At 37.7% G+C, this 17,080-nt stretch overlaps 1 pseudogene; it reads left to right on the plus strand.

The window, feature by feature from the left end:
- LOC122438930 overlaps positions 1-16,357 on the plus strand; it is a 36,964-nt pseudogene extending 20,607 nt beyond the window's left edge.
- Positions 16,358-17,080: the final 723 nt, after the last annotated feature.

A 17,080-nucleotide genomic window follows, 5' to 3' on the forward strand; every position in this document is an offset into this window, starting at 1 on the left:
CTATTAATAGGAAAAGAATGAAATAGAGATTTAAAAATGAAATATGTGATAAAACATAGCAGTATTAAAGTAAAAGTTTTCTAGCATGTCCTAGGAAAGGCAAAGAAACTCCTTTCTTGTCTTTTAGAAGATAGAACCCTGATTTGTATGAAGGGAAACCCAGGAAGATGGATGGTGTCTTGTATGTTCCTCATGTGCTATAGAAGGAAGTCAATAGACCTGGTGTCAAGATGAAACTAGTGCATCAGACAGATTAGAGGAATACCATCAGTTCCTATGAAACTACACTTACAGCTCTGCTCAGACAAGATAATGCAAATATTTTAAATAGTTTGTTATATCTTACATTTAAATTACTTTTTCTACAGAGGAAACAAAGTTTGGAAATGCTTCTTAAGCTTATTCTTTATTTCATAGCAAAAGAAATTAGAGAAATTCACCATTTAGGGTTCTAAAATTATGGAGGACTGAATGAATTTACTATTCTCTAAGTTAGTTTCACATTTCATAATATGACTTATAATTTATTAGAAGTTAAATCTATACAGAAATACCGACTAAATTTCTTTTTGAGAATCTTCCAAAGTCAACGTTTACATAACAATAGCAATTAGATTTCTCTAACAACACTATTCCTTCTAGCCTTTGATTTGGAGAAAATAGGATGTTACTATACTGTGCTCTTTGAACCTGTCAATTTGTCCTAATGAATATCTTAAACGAAGTTTGGATGCCAGATGTGCTATTCAGTTTTATGCTCAGTTATTAACTCCATTCCAAGTAAAAGATTTTTACTAAAATATTAGTCATAATAAAAAGGTCAGACATCTATGTCCCATTAATAACTAACCTACAGACCTGTAAGAGTGATAATAAAATGATAAATATATAACAAAACATGCTAGAATTTCCTAAAGACTGTTTCAAAAAGGAAATCAGTTTAACAGCACAAAATTCACAGTAAGAAATAGGACCTGGCCACACACAGATATATTCCTGTTACGGGTTGAATTATGTCTCCAAACCCACCCCCACCTCCAAACTCTTCCCACACCAATCAAGTTCTTTTATTGAAATTCTAACCCTGAGTCCTGTAGAATGTAACTTATTTAGCAGCAGGGCCTTTTAAGAGGTTATTAAAATTAAATGAGGTTGATTGGCTGATCTTAATTCAATCAAAAGGTGATTAAGTTAAAACTTAAGTTTTCTAAAATACATATGTTATACATTATACATATATATAGTATATACATATAACATATATATGTATGTATACAAAAGCTTTTCTACTTAAGAATATTTGCCTAGCTAAAAAAATATATAGCATTTCGATCTTATTTGTTTGACTTAGTATGAATACAATGCTAAATTTCTAATTTATATTCACTCAAAATTTTGATATAGTTCCATGTATTTTGGCATCCAGTATTACTGGTAAAAATTTACAAAGTTCATTATCTTCAGTTCAGTTCAGTCACTGTCATGTCTGACTCTTCACCAACTGCAGGAATTACAGCACGCCAGACTTCCCTGTCCATCATCAAGTACCAGAACTTGCTCAAACTCATGCCCATCAAGTCGTTGATACCATTCAGTCATCTTCTCCTCTTGTCATCACCTTCTCCTCCACCTACAGTCAATCTTTCCCAGCATCAGGATCTTTTCTAAGGAGTCAGTTCTTCTTATCAAAGCCCAAAGTATTAGAGCTTCAGCTTCAACATCTGTCCTTCCAATGAACACCCAGGACTGATCTCCTTTAGGATGGACTGGTTTGATCTCCTTGCAGTCCAAGGGACTCTCAAGAGTCTTCTATACCACCACAGTTCAAAAGCATCAATTTTTTGGCGCTCACCTTTTTTTATGGTCCAACTTTCAAATTCATACATGACTATTGGAAAAGCCATAGTTTTGACTAGATGGGACCTTGTTGGCAAAATAATGTCTCTGCTTTTTTAATATGCTATCTAGGTTTGGTCATAGCTTTTCATCAAAGGATCAACCGTGATTTGATTTCATGACTGCAGTCACTATCTGCAATGATTTTGGAGCCCAAGAAAATAAAGTCTCTCATGCTTTCCATCGTTTCCCCATCTATTTGCCATGAAGTGATGAAACCAGATGCCATGATCTTAGTTTTTGAATGTTGAGTTTTAAGCTTACTTTTTCACTCCCCTCTTTTACTTTCACTAAGAGGCTCTTTAGTTCCTCTTCACTTTCTGACATAAGGGTGGTGTCATCTGCATATCTGAGGCAATCTTGATTCTAGCTTGTACCTCATATAGTCTGCCATTTCACATGATGTACTCTGCACATAAGTTAAATAAGCAGGGTGACAATGTATAGGCTTGACGTACTCCTTTCCAGATTTAGAACCAGTCTGTTGTTCCATGTCCAGTTCTACCTGTTGCTTCCTGACCTGCATACAGGTTTCTCAAGAGGCAGGTCAGGTGGTCTGGTATTCTCATCTCTTGAAGAATTTTTCCACAGTTTTTTGTGATCCACACAGTCAAAGCCTTTGGTGTAGTCAATAAAGCAGAAATAGATGCTTTTCTGGAACTCTGTTGCTTTTTTGATGATCCAGTGGATGTTGGCAATTCGATCTCTGATTCCTCTGCCTCTTCTAAATCCAGCTTGGACGTCTGGGAATTCTCGGTTCAGGCACTAATGAAACCTAGCTTGGAGAATTTTGAGCATGACTTTGCTAGCATGTGAGATAAGTGCAATTGTGTGGTAGTTTGAACATTCTTTGGCATTGCCTTTCTTTGGAATTGGAATGAAAACTGACCTTTCCCAGTCCTGTGGCCACTGCTGAGTTTTCCAAATTTACTGGTATATTGAGCGCAGCACTTACACAGCATCATCTTTCAGGATTTGAAATAGCTCAACTGGAATTCCATCACCTCCACTAGCTTTGTTCATAGGGATGCTTCCTAAGGCCTACTTGATTTTGCATTCCATGGTGTCTGACTCTAGGTGAGCAATCTGAGTCATTAAGATCCATGGGGTTATCTGGGTCATTAATATCTTTTTTTGTATAGTTCTGTGTATTCTTGCCACCTCTTCTTAATAGCTTTTGCTTATGTTAGGTCATGTTCTGTCCTTCACTGTGCCCATCTTTGTGATTAAAACATTTTTGAATGAGCCTTGGAACTTTTAATCCCATTCTGAGAATATAAAAGATATTATTAACAAAATAGGAATTTAACATGTGATATAGTGTTATTAACTAAAGCAGAGATTTTGTTAAAACTTCACAAAATTTTATGCTAGTGTCCATTGTTTTATCGTACCTTATTCAAGATTCCAAAGGTGATTAAGTTAAAATGAGACCCCTAGAGCCCTAATCCAATATGATCAATATTCTTATAAGAAGAGAAAGAGATCCAGGTGAGCATATACAGAGAAAAAGCTGTGTGTGAGGACATACCAAGCGGATTGGCATCTGTAAGTTAAGAAAAGAAGTCTTCAGTTCAGTTCAGTTGCTCAGTCGTGTCCGACTCTTTGCTACCCCGTGAATCGCAGCACGCCAGGCCTCTTCATCCAGCACAAACTCCTGGAGTTTACTCAAACTCATGCCCATCGAGTCGGTGATGCCATCCAGCCATCTCATCCTCTGTTGTCCCCTTCTCCTCCTGCCCCCAATCCCTCCCAGCATCAGGGTCTTTTCCAATGAGTCAACTCTTTGCATGAGGTGGCCAAGTATTGGGTTTCAGCTTCAGCATCAGTCTTCCAGTGAATACCCAGGACTGATCTCCTTCAGGATGGACTGGTTGGATCTCCTTGCAGTCCAAGGGACTCTCAAGAGTCTTCTCCAACACCACAGTTCAAAAGCATCAATTTTTCGGTGCTCAGCTTTCTTCACAGCCCACCTCACACCATACATGACCACTGGAAAAACCATAGCCTTGACCAGACAGACCTTTGTTGACAAAGTAATGTCTCTGCTTTTTAATATGCTATCTAGGTTGGTCATGACTTTCCTTCCAAGGAGTAAGCCTCTTTTAATTTCATGGCTGCAATCACAATCTGCAGTGATTTTGGAGCCCCCCAAAATAAAGTCTGATACTGTTTCCACTGTCTCTTCATCTATTTGCCATGAAGTGATGGGACCAGATGCCATGATCTTAGTTTTCTGAATGTTGAACTTTAAGCCAACTTTTTCACTATCCTCTTTCATTTTCATCAAGAGGCTTTTTAGTTCCTCTTCAATTTCTGCCATAAGGGTGGTGTCACGTGCATATCTGAGGTTTGATATTTTTCCCGGAAATCTTGATTCCGGCTTGTGCTTCTTCCAGCCCAGTGTTTCTCATGATGTACTCTGCATATAAGTTAAATAAGGAGGGTGACAATATACAGCCTTGTCGTACTCCTTTTCCTATTTGGAACCATCTGTTGGTCCATGTCCAGTTCTAAATGTTGCTTCCTGACCTGCATATAGGTTTCTCAAGAGGTGGGTCAGGTGGTCTGGTATTCCCATCTCTTTCAGAATTTTCCACAGATTATTGTGATCCACACAGTCAAAGGCTTTGGCATAGTCAATAAAGCAGAAATAGATGTTTAGGAGAAATCAAATCTGCTGAAACCCTGATCTTGGATATTATACTCCAAAATCATGAGAAATAAATTTCTGTTGCTTAAGCCACCCAGTCTGTGATATTTTGTTATGATAGCCTTAGCAAAATAATAAAATTCCCATCTTTCAAAGATTTTTTCTTTCAGGTTAATATTTTTTTTACCCTCTTAGTATGAATTAGATAATTTTCACAGTATAGTCAAGCCATTGTTTATGATGTAGGTAATTTTTCAAGCTTCTGAGTATCCTGATGATGTACAGTTATCACACATTCTACATTCATGTAACGGCTTAACTATTGCTGTGTTCCTCAAGAATCCAGTCCTTAGTTTGACCAAGTACACTTTGATTTTTATGGTATGCAAAAATTCAAGTCAAGTGGGCCTTAGGAAGGATCACTATGAACAAAGCTAGGGGAGGTGATGGAAATTCAGTTGAGCTATTTCAAATCCTAAAAGATGATGCTTTGAAAGTGCTGCACTCAATATGCCAGCAAATTTGGAAAGCTCAGCAGTGGCCACAGGACTGGAAAAGGTCAGTTTTCATTCCAATTCCAAAGAAAGGCAATGCCAAAGAATGCTCAAACGACTTCACAACTGCACTCATCTTACATGCTAGCAAAGTCATGCTCAAAATTCTCCAAGCCAGGCTTCAACAGTACATGAACTGTGAACTTCCAGATGTTCAAGATGGATTTAGAAAAGGCAGAAGAACCAGAGATCAAATTGCCAACATCCACTAGATCATCAAAAAAGCAAGAGAGTTCCAGAAAAGCATCTCTTTCTGCTTTATTGAATATGCCAAGGCCTTTGACTGTATGGATCACCCCAAACTGTGGAAAATTCTGAAAGAATTGGGAATACCAGACCATCTGACCTGCTTTTTGAGAAATCTGTATGCAGGTCAGGAAGCAACACGTAGAATTGGACTTGGTACCACAGACTGTTTCCAAATAGGAAAAGGAGTACATCAAAGCTGTATAATGTCACCCTGCTTATTTAATTTATATGTAGAATACATCATGAGAAACGCTGGGTGGGATAAAACACAAGCTGGAATCAAGATGCTGGGAGAAATATCAATAACCTCAGATATTCAGATGACATCACTCTTATGGCAGAAAGCAAAGAACTAAAGAGCCTCTTGATGAAAGTGAAAGAGGAGAGTGAAAAAGTTGGTTGAAAGCTCAACATTCAGAAAGCTAAGATCATGGCATTTGGTCCCATCACTTCAGGGCAAATAGATGGGGAAACTGAAAACAGTGAGAGACTTTATTTTTGGGGGCTCCAAAATTACTGCAGAAGGTGACTGCAGCCGTGAAATTAAAGGATGCTTGCTCCTTGGAAGAAAAGTTATGACCAACCTAGTCACCATATTAAAAAGCAGAGACATTACTTTGCTAACAAAGCTCCATCTAGTCAAAGCTATGGTTTTTCCAGTGGTCATGTATGGGTGTGAGAGTTGGGCTGTGAAGAAAGCTGAGCACCAAAAAATTGATGCTTTTGAACTGTGGTGTTGGAGAAGACTCTTGAGAGTCCCTTGGACTGCAAGGAAATCTGAGAAGTCCATCCTAAAGGAAATCAGTCCTGAGTGTTCATTGGAAGGACTAATGCTGAACCTGAAACACCAATACTTCGGTCCCCTGATGTGAAGAACTGACTCATTTGAAAAGGCCCTGATGCTGGGAGAGATTGAATGCGGAAGAGTAGGGGACGACAGAGGATGAGATGGTTGGATGGCATCACTGACTCAATGGATATGAGCTTGAGTAAACTCTGGGTGTTGGTGATGCACATGGAGGCCTGGCGTGCTGTAGTCCATGGGGTCACTAAGAATTGAACATGACTGAGTGGCTGAACTTAAATATTCAAGTATCTCCTGTTGAGATTCTCTTATTAACAGATAAAAATCTAGCCAAAAAAAAGTTTTATTGAATTAAATTCAGGGTACTTTATCAAGCCTGAGTTCAGTTCAGTTCAGTTGCTCAGTCATGTCCGACTCTTTGCGACCCCATGAATCGCAGCACGCCAGGCCTCCCTGTCCATCACAAACTCCAGGAGTTTACTCAGACTCATGCCCATTGAGTCGGTGATGCCATCCAGCCATCTCATCCTCTGTTGTCCCCTTCTCCTCCTGCCCCCAATCCCTCCCAGCATCAGGGTCTTTTCCAATGAGTCAACTCTTTGCATGAGGAGGCCAAAGTACTGGAGTTTCAGCTTCAGCATCAGTCCTTCCAGTGAATACCCAGGACTGATCTCCTTCAGGATGGACTGGTTGGATCTCCTTGCAGTCCAAGGGACTCTCAAGAGTCTTCTCCAACACCATAGTTCAAAAGCATCAATTTTTCGGCACTCAGCTTTCTTCACAGCCCAACTCTCAGATCCATACATGACCACTGGAAAAACCATAGCCTTGACCAGACAGACCTTTGTTGGCAAAGTAATGTCTCTGCTTTTTAATATGCTATCTAGGTTGGTCATAACTTTCCTTCCAAGGAGTAAGTGTCTTTTAATTTCAAGCCTGAGTACATACTCCCAAAGACTTCAGTAATATATTTCACTGTGTTAGTAGGGTACACACTTTCCCAATATGAAATTTTGGCAGAGTCATTGTTCTAACGCCTTATTGACTAAAACCATCAATTGAATAGTATATCCTCTTAGCTCAATTAAATGTAATTCATGTGTTTCAAATAGAAAGATGGCTAAATTCAGTCTTGGAGGATTTCCTTTCATTTATCTACTTTTACTAGGTTTGACTTGAGAGTATTGTTGAATACTGAAAAATTACATGTAGTTTGCACTTCCAGATTCTGATATTTTCTACTGACAAAGTATTTAGCTATTACTTTCATATTAAAAAAAAAAAAATTCTTGGCAAGATATAAGCTCTGGTCATCATTTACTATCTGCAGATAAGACTCTTAAATTCACATTTCTTGTGTCAGCTTTTTGGTTGAATTCCAAATATATTTGCATACATACAGCTAGACATAATCAAGGGTACTATCCTCCTTATTGCTGACTATCCTTTGTAGCAGTTCTGTCAGTTATAGGGTTGGTCTACTCTTAGATGTGTAAGTTGCCTTGGATTGAACAGAAGTTGCCAAATTCTCTAGTTCTTACTGTTTTTAGGAACATAGACAAGAAGTCACCAGATCAGCATGTGTAAAGGGAGAAATAAATCAATACTAATGAGTGTGTAGCTAAGGTCAGACACTTGATGTAATTCTTTCCTATAGCTTTATATTAATCCCTCCCAGAAAGCTTCTAAAGCAGATATTTGTATCTTCAATTTAGAGAAGAAACTGAGGCTTATATTAGACTAAAAATAATTATCAAATAGCCATCTAATCCTATTCCAAGGTTAATACCTCTGAAACCATTTTAGACCAACTGAGTCATCTGTCTCACAAATAGAAACCCACAGCGCCGGCATTGCTCCTTGTGACATTTGAAGTCACTGTGAGCAGTGTCAACAGCAAGTAGCCATATCAAAGAAGAAATTCTTACATAATGAAGCATTTGGCCAGAAAAACAATATCAGATGGACCATGAGTCAGCACCGTGGTTTTTTTTTCCCCCAGCACACAATCTGAATTCACTCAGTTGTGTTCCTCTGTTAAAACTGTTTGTGTCCTGACCCATGTTATTTCACAATTTCTAAGTACAAACAGTTACATTTTGAGTTATGTAATGTTCTCTCTTCTGAAAGAGTTAACTGGACTTGAAACATCTGCTTAGATACTTGCAGGAAATGCTTATGTTATGGTTTAGGGCTTATAAAACAATAAAATTTATTTAGAACCCCTGTGCTGGGCACTATGCTAAGTGATTTCACATATGTTGGGGTGGAGAGGCAGAATAACTTAGGTTGTTTATTTGAGAAACAAATCCTGTATGAGTAGATCATCATTAATATGCAAATCCCCTGTATTATTGCTTTACTGGCACATTCCTTTCTTACTTGTCCCTTTCACAGCTCAAAAGAGAATCATTCAAGACTGAGTTACTTGTCATTCCTTTTTTGAGTAGACAAAAAGCAAAGAAAGAAATGAAGGAAGGCATTTGCTTGCTCAGAAAGCCTCCTTTAGGAAGTTGAAAGGGGCTGTAATTAGTTCTAAAATGCCATCTTCTATCCACTGTGCATATATTTTTCACTCAAGAAAATTGAACATTGGAGACCAAAGGGCTAGGAATGTAAAATGATGCAGCTAAATTCCATTTAGAAATAGTTGTAATGCAATTCCCAGTTGCTGGAATGATTTGATCTTCCTATCTGGAGAAGAAATTGAACCCTGAAATATCACCAATATTTTCTAACTCCTCTCTGATTATTGTTATAAACTGACAGTGATTGATTTTGAGTAATTATTCTGAAAAATGAATTAGATTAAAAAATAATCTTCCTGATTATAGAGAAGCCTAGCACATTTTTTTTTAATTAGTCCTTTTTTAGAATGACTGATGATGTAACATTTGACTAGAGCAGTGGATCTCTTACATGCTATTAGACTTTATTTTCAAAAACACTGTATAAGTTAAAGGTCAAATTTTTAGTAAAATCCCAATCATGGGTAAAATTCTTCTGAAAAGAAGTGGCATGTAGTTAAAGCAGCCAGGAAATCAGAATCAGGGGGCCTGATGTGTATTCTTGGCTTAACCATTAGTTATCTCCATGAGCCCAGGTGACCTCTCTGGGTCTGATCTTTCTGCTTCCATAAAATGAAGGAGTTCAAGGAGGTGCTCTCTGAGGTCCTTTCCTCTTTGAACATTCTGTTTTTATGTATTACGTAATCCCATTTTATGTAAATTAATGGTCTAGTTTCCATATAGGACTCTAGAGTAACATTGGAAAGCGATTAAGGGAAGGTGTAAAGAAAGACTAGCTGTTAGGAGATACAATAGTTTCTTTATGTTTTATTGCTTATGGAAAGATACTCTCAAGAGTCGTACCTTTCAAATTTTAATTTGCATTCAAATCACCCAGGAATCTTGTTAAAATGCAGACTCTGATTGGTAGGTTTGAGAAGAGGCCTGAGAATATGCATTATCACTATCACGTTTCAGAGTGCTCTCCTTGTTGCTGGTTTCAGAGTATATTTTGAGTAGCAAGGCTCTGTCTGTAAATCTATGTATACAACTCTGATAATTAAAAATTCAGATTCCAGGATTAGCTCTCCAAAAATTTGAAGACTAGACTGGGGGTCACCAATCCTGAATTCTTAACAAGCATCCTGTGTGAAACTGATGTTAGGGGTTTAAGAACTCAAACTAAATCCATTTAAGAATTACTATTATACGTGTAAATCTATGGCTGATTCATATCAATGTATGACAAAACCCACTGAAATGTTGTGAAGTAATTAACCTCCAACTAATAAAAAAAAAAAAAAAGAATTACTATTATAGAGTCATAGAAGGGATTTATCTACCAGCCCTTCTCTATTTTGTATAGGTTATTTTTTCAGTCACTGACTAATTTTCTGATGCATTTTTTTGTTTTCAAAATAACCTTGTGAAACCGGTTCTATGGTTGGCTTGTATTCTCATTTCATAAATTATCTCTTGTCTAATTAGAAGGGCAGTTCTGTGTGTAGTGCTTTTGTAGTTTTTTTTTTGTCTTTGTTTTTTCAACTTGTGGTCCAGAGGACTGTCTACCCTTAACAAGGATTAGTGAAGTCACCATAATGGGAGTAGGCTGTAGCAGAGAGAATACCATACTGGAAATAAGAGAGCCCAAGCCGTGATTCCAGCACTACTAACTATTCATTCATCCATTTGTTCATTCATTCATTCATTCTATGCTTTTCTCATACCTGAAATTGGGAGATCTTGGGTATCATAAGTTAAATTAGTTATTAAATTACTAAATAAATCAGTTAGACATAAACTAAATAGCATCCTGGTCTAGTGGGAGCTGCCAAGAATGAAAATAATGATTAAATTCAGAGGTATAATTGCTATAGTACACAGAAAGCTTGAAAATGGTCACTGAAGTTCTTTGCTCCCAAGAAAATATTTGAGCTATCTGTTTCATGTGTGAGCATGATAAGAGAAAATATGAGATTAGTATGTACACTGAGAATAGTGTGCACATTAGCATGTACATGTGGCTGTATTGGGTAAATTTAAAAGCTTGTTAAATAAAGTCATTTTCATTGTAGAGACTATATTGGGTCAAGTTTCTTCAGAGAAATGTACCAATAATAAATATATTAGATAGAGATGCAGTTAGAGGTAAAAGGAGATTTGCTATAGGAATTGGATCACATAGTTAAGGAGGCCAAAATGTCTTAGAATGTGCTGTCTGCAAACAGGAGACCCAGGAAAGCCAAAAGTAGAATTCAGTCTAAGTCTGAGAGCCTAAGAACTGGGAGACCAAGGGTGTAAGTACTGGTCTGAGTCAGAAATTCTGAGAACCAGAAGGGCAAGAGAAGATGGGTATCTCAGATCAACAGCAGACCCACCCTTGCTCCACATTTTTGCCCTGTGTGTGCCTCCAATGGAATTGGCTGATGCCTTTCCACGTAGGGGAGGGACATCTGCTTTATTCGGTTGAGTTCAAATGCTAATCTCTTCTAGAAATTCCCTCATTGAAACATCTAGAAATAAGGTTTTACCAGCTCTCGGTGCATCCCTTAGTTCAATCAAGTTGACACAAAAAAATTAAGCATCATAGAGACAGAGGAGAAAAAAAGGCATCAAAATGTTATGTGAAAAAGTTTAGAGATAAACCTTGGTGTATTGCATTTGAAGTTTTAAATAACTTTTATCATGTGATACAGTAATTTCTCTGTTGCATCTAAGCCAAGAACTTTCTCTTGCCCTCCCTGAGTTCATTTAAGGAGTGTTTCATTCAATAACTATTTAATTTTTAGTTCTAAACTATATACCAGAAACTGTTCTAGACTCTGGAGATAAAATAGAAAACCATTAAAATAAACATATCCTCATGTATATACCAGTATTTTAATGGGAGATATTCTGATTGGAGGGACAAATGAAAATAAAATTTTTTAGCATACCAACTGATGAGGGTAGAAAAAGAATATAGCGGAGAAAGAGAATGGGGCATGTTGGGAGGAGGGCGATGTTGATTTCTCCATTGAAATAAGAGATTTGATCAGGGACCTGAGGAGGGTGGAGAGTGAGTTTTATAGTTCATGGGTTCTCAGACAGGAAAGAGAAAGGATAGGTCCCCTCATGCATGTGGCAAGTTCAAAGGCCATCAGAAAGATCAATGTAGCTAGAACACAGGAGCAAAACTGAGGAAACATATTGTTTAGAAACTTTGTATGCCATACGAAAAAGTTTGGCTTTTACTGTGAGTGAAATGGGGAGCACGGTCTGTTGACAACAGACATTAGGAAAGAAAGATGAGTCAAGGAGACAAACTAGAATTGGTGTTGGCAAGCTACAGCTCATAGATCACATTTGGCCACCTTCCTGTTTTAATAAATAACATTTTACAGAAACACAGCACATTCATTAATTGTATACTGTTGATGGAATGCTTTCAAATTTTGGCAGAGTTAAGTACCTGCAACAGGACCTTATGGCCTGCAATACCTAAAACACTCACTATCTCATCCTTGCAGGAAAAAGTACACATGCTTGAACTAGAAGGTTATTATGATAATCTAAGTGAATGATAGTGGTAGCTTGTATTAGGATAGGAGTAAAGGAAACGATGAAAAGTGTTCAGATACCAGGCATATTTTGAAGGTGAAAGGTAAGAATGTGCTGACAGAGGAAAAGTATAAGAGAAAACAAACAAACAAAAATTACAGATGACTATTTTTTTAGGCCTGAGCAGTGGGAAAGACAGAGTATTGATTTATTGATTGGTTTTAGGGAGATTGAGTTTATTGATTTTTACTGAGATTGTGGGAAGAGCCGATTTGGAGGTACAGATCATGAGTTCAATCTTTGAGATACTTACATCTCAGCAGATATATGGACTAGAAAGTTGTATGGCTAAGTCTAGAGTTCAGAGAGGTCTGAGCTCGTGATATATATTTGGAAGTTTTCAGCATAAAAAATTCATGGGTGAGATCATAGGGAAGTTATGGTATGAATTCAAGAGGTTTTAAGGTTAGAACTGAGATTTGAGCCTTTCTAGTGTTTGGAGGTCATGAGATACTGTAAACCCAGCAAAACTGAATGAGAAGGAGAAGCTAGAAAAACTGGGAGAGAAAGAACATATGAAAGCCTGGTTGCTGAGAAAAGAGTATATTTAGGAGACTATCCTGAGCCTTATTAGTACTTCTGGCCTTATAGATAAGATGAGAATGGAGAATTTGTTATTGGCTTAAAATACTGAGGCAGTGATAACCTTGAGGAAAGTTCTGGTGGCATATGGGGTGAAATGCTAATTGGGCAAGAGTCAAGAGACTGGAAAGAAAGGAACTGAAGGCAACTTATAAAGAACACATAGAAGTTTGCCTCTAAAGGAGAGCAAATAAGGTAGACAAAGGATGTGGTATTGAGATTTTTTTTTTCTTATTTTTATCAAGATGGGAGAAATAGCAGAATGTTTGTGTGCTTTTGGGATCATTTAGTCAAGAGGGAAAATTAAAATGTCCAAGACAAAGAAAAATTCCTGGAGCAGTGTGCTTGAGCAGGTGCACAAGTGGAAGAAATGTCCTTCAACAAAAACACAGGCTGTTCATTCAAAGCAACAGAAGGGAAAACAGAATGTATAGGCACAGATACAAATAGGTGACTTGATTGTAGCAATTTGGAACATTTTCTTCTCTTTGCTTTTTCTCTTTTTTTTCCTTTCTTTTCTTTTTTTTTTTTTTTTTTAAAGCAAGGTCAACTGCTGAGGGGGAAAGCAGAAGAGATCTTGGAGGTATGAGAGTGAAGGAGTAGAGGGCATTTAAACACCCTCAAAGAGAAGGTCAAGTAGAGAGATGGTGTGTGGGGTGTATATAGTAGAGCTTCTGCAGAATACCAAGGGCTAAGATTCAAAACAAATAAAAATTTCTGATAATAATGTAAAATAAAAAGATTCTAAATATCCAACAAGATGATAAGAAATGACAGTTTAGAACTTTCAGTAAATGGACTATTGTGCAACTATTATAATAATTTTCCAGTATGCTTAGTAGCATGGAAAAATCCCCTCAAACAATTTTTAAGAGAAGCTCCTTATATTCTAGACTGTTATTAAGACAATTTGACAAGTGGCATAGATATTAAGATTCCAAAGACCCATTGCTGGAAAGTGATGGCATAGACTTACACTTCAGGTCTATCTGCTTTTCACTGATAACCACACAGCTTACATTTCCATTTTAAGTACCTATATCACATCATTAATTGAAGTTTAGTCTTTATTTTTTGAACCTCCAAATTAAAAAATATAAACTATTACATAGAGATGTAGCTCGCATCTCTTACTTTAATAATTGTTTCAACTGATATATTTAAATTTCTTTTATCAAACTTTTTATTCTGTATTTGATTATGGCTGACTAGCAATGTATCAGATAAACAACAAAGGGACTGAGCCATGCATATACATGTATCCATTCTCCCCGAACTCCCCTCCCCTGTCCACATAACATTGAGTAGAGTTCTATGTACTATACAGTAGGTCATTTTTGGTGTTCCATTTTAAATATAGCAGTGTGTACATGTCTATCCCAAACTCCCTAACTATCCCTTCCCCTCATCCTTACTATACCCCACTGGGCAAAGAGAAGTTTGCTCTCCCATCCTGTGAGTCTGTGAAACATGTAACTTTTATTACAAACTAATATCATTTATTTCTAACATTCCAAATCATCACTCTGAACTGCATTTTTGTAAAAGCTGATTCTGTCATTCAACACCTAAGACTTAGACCTTTGTCAACACTTTCATTAGCCAGTTCTTTGTCATTTGTAGAATTAATTATTTCAAGGAAGTCTCTCATGTAAATCGCCAACATATTTAACATGCTAATCCATTCTTTGAAAATAGTATTTAAAATGATAGAATCACAGGAATTTCTTTGAACAATGCCAGAAGCCTTGTACAACGAAATAGAATAAATTTCAGACACAGGAGAATCAAGAAACAAAACCCAAATTAAGTGTGGGTCCTCCTCTGTGATGATTTCTTTGGCAAACATGGTTTTTCATTTCAGATTTTATCCTCAAAAGGCTTTTAGGATTTCTACACATGTGTGATTTACCCCTGGTGTCTGACAGCTGGCATTTAGATGATCTTACCTAGTCCTACTGATCTCGAGTGGCTTCAACCTGCAATCGCTTGGAGTGGGGCATGGGTTCCCAGCCAGAGCCTGGGGCTGGGTTGTCTCAGTGAAAGCACTAGATCCTAGCCACTAGACCAGTTCAGTGACAAGGGCCCTGGCTTTTCGACTTTGCACAAAGGAATTTCCACAAAGGTGGAAAGTAGTGAAGCAACTCAATTATTTATTTAGAGGATGAAGAATACAGAACATGTGGTTGGACACACAGTTTGACTCAGAGGAAGAGTGCCTGAGTCACACCCACATGGCAGTTTGAATTACTTTTAAGAAGCATTTCTTTTGGTTTTCCTTTGGCCAATCATTTTGATTTGTCTGGTTCACTGTCCATCTTTGGTATCTCAGGATCTTTCCATGTGTGTACACGCATCTCTTAGCCAAGATGGATTCTACCAAAGAGGCCTGTGGGTAGCCTGACATTAGTTAACATCACTCCCCTTTGATCTTCAAGGGGGCTTTCTGTGCATGTGTGGCCAGGGAGGTCTCCTGACTTCAAGAATGTGAAATATGTGGTCTGCGCAGGGCCCAGCCTCCTCCCTTAATTGTCCTGCTATTCTCCTCTTCTGGAGAAGGAAATGTCAACCTACTCCAGTACTCTTGCCTGGAAAATCCCATGGATGGAGGAGCCTGGGAGGCTGCAGTTCATGGGGTCGCAAAGAGTCGGACACAACTGAGCGACTTCACTCACTTCACATTCTCCTCTTGGAGTTTTGGTCAATAGGGAATGAATCTCCAATTGTTTTACCCTGGGAGGAGGGGGGTACATCTACATCTACCTCCTGCCTCACTATGACCATAAGTAATATTTACCCTCCATGCTGATGACTTCCAAATTTATATCTTTTATCTAGATCTCTTCTTTAAGCTTCAATTACATATATTCAGCTATCTTCCTGATATCTCCCTTAGGGTAATTCAAACATAATTCATTCAAAAGAGATTATTTACACTTTTTGCTACCTCTACTGTAAGAAGGAAGATGATTTTGATCAGATTGTTAATATTTCAGAAAATCTTGACATCACTCTGAAAGGAAGTACAGTTATTTTCAAGGACCCCACTGTGGAGAAACTTCAGTCACATCAGTGTAGAATTCAGTTTCCTTGAAATGAAGAGACTCTACCCTGACAAATGGTAGGGAAATAGAAAGGAAGTGGTTACTGCTTGCACTATCTTGTCAAGCATAGAACATGATCAAGACTGTTGCACTAGGCTCCTCTTACAAGATGAGATTTGTGCCACTTGCCAGTCAACCTAATTATTTAGAATGAGTCTCCTGTTGAAATTAGAAATTTCTTATTTGAAAGTTACATCTGTAGTGTTTGAATGAGACTAGGCATTCCTTGTTCACCATCTCAAGTTCAGAATGATGAGGTAATTCTTGAAGAAAATGGCATTGAACATGTATCAAACCTAGCTATTTTGATTCAGCAAGCCAGAACATTTATAACTGAGAATATCAGAAAATTTGGGTATGGTATCTATGTTTCTGAAAAAGGAAAAGTTCAGCTGGCTGATGAATAATATCTAAGAGTTGTCTACCTATGGAAACAATAAGATGCTTGGCAACTACTAAAATCTCCTTGTGATATTTTAAAGATGAAATAAAGGCTCTATTGAAGAAACCAACCAAAAATCCAGATCATCTGTTTACCCTCTCTATCTGCAAGCTGTTTCCTGTTTATATAATGGAACTATCACCTGCTCAAGCAAGAATCATCCTTATTTCAACATTTTCTCTAATCTGTGTTTCTTCAATGATCTGTTTGTTAGTTTTACCTCTGAATTTGCTGGAGAACTCATGAGAGTCCTTTGGACAACAAGATCAAGCCAGTCAGTCTTAAAGGAAATCAGTCCTGAATATTCATTGGAAGGACTGACACTGAAGCTGAAGCTCCAATACTTTGTCCACCTGATGGGAAGAGTTGACTCACTGGAAAAGAACCTAATGCTGGGAAAGATTGAGGGCAAGAGGAGAAAGGGGCAACAGGATGAGATGGTTGGATGATATCACTGACTCAATGGACATGAGTTTGAGCAAACTTTGGGAGATAGTGAAGGACAGGGAAGCCTGGTGTGCTGAAGTCTATGGGGTCAAAAAGAGTCAAACAGGACTGAGTTACTGAACTAAAATGAACAACCCCCGAAATACAAGTCTATTCAATCCACTTTTCTTTACCTCCTCTGCTCCTCCTTAGTCTAAGTGTCAATCATCTCTAGCCAGTATTATGATAGTAGTCTTCTAAT

The sequence above is a fragment of the Cervus canadensis genome, chromosome 3, assembly GCF_019320065.1.
Source record: "Cervus canadensis isolate Bull #8, Minnesota chromosome 3, ASM1932006v1, whole genome shotgun sequence".
Lineage (NCBI taxonomy): Eukaryota > Metazoa > Chordata > Mammalia > Artiodactyla > Cervidae > Cervus > Cervus canadensis.